Genomic DNA, 5,021 nt, shown 5'->3' on the forward strand with positions numbered 1-5,021 from the left:
ATCAACTCATGGTCCTATCCCGGTAAAAGGATTCGCGTCCCTGACCGAAAACCAGACCGCTCGTCGTACGTCGGTGTCCGAGTAAAGGGACCGTCGGGTCCCTGACCCGTTCACTGACACGCGTGTACGAACGAGGTTCGCCTTACTCGCGAACGAAAAGGTTGCGCTCCTCCTCTAGGACGTAACAGAATCAAGAAGTACGAAATGAAACCTTTTTGCTTTTGTTACAATATCCTGTAAGTTAATAAATATTTTTCATACAATATTAAATAATCTCCGAAAACGATTACATCCGTGAAATTTTCTATCTGCGCGAAAAAAAATCCATAAAATATATTTGTTTCATCGTTCTAAATGAGAAAACTCTCAGAACAATGTCATAGTTGTTCAGTGCACTATTCAATAAAAATATAATAATACTCTGTATGTGTGAAGAATATTTGTTAACTTACAGGCTATTGTAATAAAAGCAAGGAGGTTTTATTTCGTACTTCTAAGGCCAAGACTTATTAACGGCTACAGACATATTCGAATCGATCTTGCCTTAATTGGTCGGATCAGTGATCGGTCTTGCCTTAACTTCCAAGCCTCATAATTCGGAAAGTACTCAAAGAAATGTAACTTTGTTAGAGTGTTTTGGAAAGCTCTCGAGATAAGCTACAAGAATATGTAATAAAAAATTGTAGTTTCTATTTAAAAAAACATTAATGACCTTGGCCTGATTTTGACAAGGTCATTCAAGGTCAAGTCCACATTTCCGTCTTGTGTCATCCTTCAAGCCATGCAACTTTCTTTCGAAAAATTTTTTAATAAAATAACAAATTTTTACAAATAAAATTTATCATTATTTAACTCTCTAAGTATTTCATATCACTGTAATACCAGAGAGTCGGTACGTATATCTGTAAATATTTCAAAACACAAATTTTAGTGAAATTAATAGTAATATGGCATTAGGAATTAGGTTATAAGAGGTTAGATTTTCATACTACGTCGTCAGTGCCAATGCCTGATTTTTTTGATGCCTTTACTTTAGAGTTTTCAATGTTAAATTGATTTCGCAAATTATGAAATTTTGTTGCACATTCGTTTTCCGTTGTTCCCGGTCTATACATTGATACGGAGTCACATACTTTTTGTAGCGCCTTATTTCTAGCATGTTTATTGTGATAAATTGGCGTATTTACCGCGTACAAACGCGGTTCCTCTTTGTAGGCTTCTATTAAACTAGAAATTTATTCGTTTGTCCATCCTTTTTTTATATTCGTTTTGCACGTTGGATTGCACATTGCGGACGTCATGCTTCCTTCTGTTCTATTTGACAACGATATTTTTGAAAGGAATAGAAAACCTTAAGTCACGTGATATGAGGCAATCTCCTGATTGGCTCTACAATGAGCTAGCACCTTTGACTATATAACTATGGGCTGCTAGCAGCTTACTTTTCCACGCAATAAGTGTCTACAAACATCTGCAGCGCCGCCAGTACCAAACACGGCAAATGATGGAACTCGTTGAGCATAACGAATAATAACGAAGTAGACGTATCTAGTAGCTATATATTATACCATATGAAATATATAATAACACGGCAATTACGAACAAGAAAATAATAAATAAAAATGAAATACTGTGTTGTCCATTAGTGCAATAATTCTATTCATAAAGAGAAAAAGACAGGAAAGCATGTGGCTTTATTTGCATAAGTCTCACTCATGTTACATTACAACAATAACTTATTAAATGGTTAATTTTTAAATAAAGTAAGAAAGCAGTGTCGTATAATATGTGTATACATATAAACACATGAGATTGCAATAATAATACGGCAATTAAAAGTAATGTTTGTACAATTTCATGTGTTTAGACATGTATGAGAATATCATATGAAATAAATATATTACTAAAATAGTTTAAATCTTTATTAATATTTTTAGATTTCCAAAAAATCTGGAACATCGTACAAAATGGGTGAAAGCATTGAAAAATATGGCCATAAAAACAAATAGCACTGTATGTCAAGAACATTTTAATGAAACCTGTATGTACAAAACTGGATTGTCATCATTACGTTTGTACGAAGGATCTGTACCATCTATATTTCCACATGTTTCTAATTTAAGGTAATATTACTAAAATTGTTAATACATTTAAACTATAATAATACCACTTTCATACAAACTTTATACAAATAAAAAAAAATTGTTAATAGCATAACAAAGTATACACTGTAACGAAAACAATAATGCATCTTCTGAAGTATTGATGGAAGATGAATCAACAATTGGTTCTCATCAAGGACAAACACAAGATGATATGACATATTCAACAAAAACCAATACTGTGGCGTCAAGTGATAAATGTTTAATAAGATATCCAGGAGATATTACAACTGAAAAAGTGGCAAACATGTCGTCAAGTAGTTTAAGGAAGTTTAATTATTAAATTATTAAAAAAGATTACTTGCGAAACATGCCTTTATCTTTTTAACGAATGTACAGTTATAAAGTCTACATTCATAGAAAGAAAAAGCTGTGGATATTTACATTATCCACGAGAAGATACATATAAACTCATTGTTGCCGCTGATAAAGTTTTTAATTTTTATAAATTACAGAATAATTTGTATAAGAAAAATGCATGCCAAGAAATAATTATATAAACAATACGTAATATTGATATGGATAAGGTATTTATAAATTTTAACAACCACGTTAATGAGTTAGACGTTTTCGAAAATCACAAATATTATTTAATTAAATTAATTATAGAATGTTATATACAGATTCTTATGAATTATGAAGGGAAATTAATGAGCCAAAATATTGAGTACATCAGACATCAGTTTACAAAAATTATTTTATTCAAAGGTCAGTAATATCTTAACAAATATGGAAAATGTAACGTTTTTTTTTACATTAATAACAAAGTTCTATTTTTATTTATGTTATATTTAACATATATATGTTATGTGATGCTATGTTTAACATATATATTTTTATTTTTATTTATATATAAATACTAATTGTTATTGTATAAAAAAGATTTTCATAACATAAACTATATAACTAATGCAATTTTTATTATATATAGCATATTTTATGTGTTCTTTATATTTTCCTTTCCTTATAAATTCATAATCGCAAATAAGTATCTTTTTAATGGTAAAACAGGAATGAAAAGTGCGATGATAGTTCTAATAATGGCCGTGTTTGGCACTGGCGGCGCTGCAGATGTTTATAGATGCCCAAAGTCATTGCTAGCAGTCCATAGTTATATAGTCAAAGGCCAGCACAGAACCACGCAAGAAAAATAGCACTGGTTCTATTATGAAAATCCAGCAGAGCAGCCAGCAGTGTAGCCAGCAGAAGAGCTATTTCCAGCAAGATAGCCAGCAAGGTAGCCAACATAGGAGCACGCAAGCAATCCAGCAAGAAAACAAGCATCGTGTGCCGCTGGCTTAAAGCTAGCGGCACACGATGCTTGTTTTCGTGCTGGATTGCTTGCTGGATGAAAATACTGCGTTCTGATTGGTGCATTCCCATCCATCTTCGGAAATGTACCAATTAGAATGCAGTATTTTCATCCAGCAAGCAATCCAGCACGAAAACAAGCACCGTGTGCCGCTGGTGTTACGTCCTGGACAAGCATAGAACATGCAATGTCTAGATTTGTTTGGTTTACTTCGGATCAGCGCTATTCTTGTCCAAATCCTTATTATTTGAATCTGTTTCCTTTGGAGGTGGGTTACTGTTAGGTTTAAAAATAATAGTATTCTCGCTAGTGTTGAATTTAACTTCAAATATATTTCCCTTTATTTCAGATTTTATTCTCGGGACCGAAGATTTAGATGGATCTATTTTGAAAACAGCCAGGTCGAGCGTACCTGGATTATAATAACTCTTCAACAAACGTCTAAATTGAATCCGCCGTCCGGCTCTTCTTGTTCTTTTCGGCATGAGAGATTTTTAGGTAATATTTATTTTAACAATATCTATGATAGAGTAGATGGAAGGGATGTGGTTTGAAGAATAAAAAGGCGAATGGTGCTCGTGGTTCGAGCACTGCGTTCTGGGAAAAAGGAAGGAATGGTGTTCGTTGTTCAAGCACAACACTCTTAAGGTAAAGAAAAGAAGAACGGTGCTCGTGGTTCAAGCACGGCGTTCTGGAAAAAAAGAATGAAGATGATAAGAGGGAAGAGAGGTAAAGAAATCTGTACACACATATATATTATGAAATTACTCTATATTGTTAAGTTTAAAAATTCATACACTAAATTTAATGTAGTTAATAGCTGGCTCAATACTTATTCAAGTAAAAGAAATGTTTCTCTATAATATCATTATGAAGAAAAGAGGCTCGTTCGACCTTTAATGATTTGGATTTTACGTCTTAACAAACGTCTTAGCATTTGCAGACGGAGTCCCAAGAACAATAATCTTTAATACCGACCTTTTGATTCCAGGCTCAAGACCCCTTGGCAATCGGCTAACAAGAGGCTCAGCGATAGATTGTCTGATGGCTAGTTGGAGGCTAATAAGAGACTGGTTAGAGACTGACGAGAGACTGCCTAGAGACTGACTAGCGCGCGAAGGGCCGAGCCCTTTTTATACCCAAGCCCGACACTATGGATATCAATTGAGCGTCTTTTCCTAATTCACCCTTCATTATTTATTGGTTAAAAAATATAAAAATGTTATTATCTAGTAATTAAAATTATACTTAATCATATGTAGCGTTTGGTAATTCAGTTGTCTCGTTGTTGGCTGATTTATTAATAAAATTATGTTTTACTAAGAAATGGAAATGTTGTTATTGATTTCCTTTGATATAATATAAGAATTTGGAAACTTAAAAGAATTATTTCATTCGGGCGTAGTAATCATTAAAGTTAAATAATACGAATAGATCCTCTTACAATTCTAAAGCGCATATACATTAGGATAGGCGGTTTGACAATAATATTTGAGGAATTATTTGCGAAATATGATGGCAATTATTTAATATCATTTAAAAAGAAG

The 5,021-nt window shown here is 32.9% G+C and overlaps 1 long non-coding RNA gene across 3 annotated transcripts; it reads left to right on the forward strand.

Annotated features, from left to right (window-relative positions):
* The first annotated feature begins 1,622 nt into the window (after window positions 1–1,622).
* Window positions 1,623–4,819, forward strand: LOC105190056 (uncharacterized). Of its 3 annotated transcripts, XR_003112618.1 has the most exons (8): window positions 1,623–1,763; window positions 1,938–2,123; window positions 2,213–2,689; window positions 2,772–2,870; window positions 3,174–3,399; window positions 3,824–3,972; window positions 4,108–4,203; window positions 4,466–4,819. It is a non-coding gene; the product is annotated as an uncharacterized LOC105190056 (long non-coding RNA). The 3 variants fall into 3 exon arrangements; XR_003112619.1 differs by lacking the exon at window positions 4,108–4,203; XR_003112620.1 differs by lacking the exons at window positions 1,623–1,763; window positions 1,938–2,123; window positions 2,213–2,689; window positions 2,772–2,870; window positions 3,174–3,399 and adding an exon at window positions 3,617–3,742.
* Window positions 4,820–5,021: the final 202 nt, after the last annotated feature.

Source organism: Harpegnathos saltator, unplaced genomic scaffold (genome assembly GCF_003227715.2).
Source record: "Harpegnathos saltator strain DR-91 unplaced genomic scaffold, Hsal_v8.6 scaffold168, whole genome shotgun sequence".
Classification (NCBI taxonomy): Eukaryota; Metazoa; Arthropoda; class Insecta; order Hymenoptera; family Formicidae; genus Harpegnathos; species Harpegnathos saltator.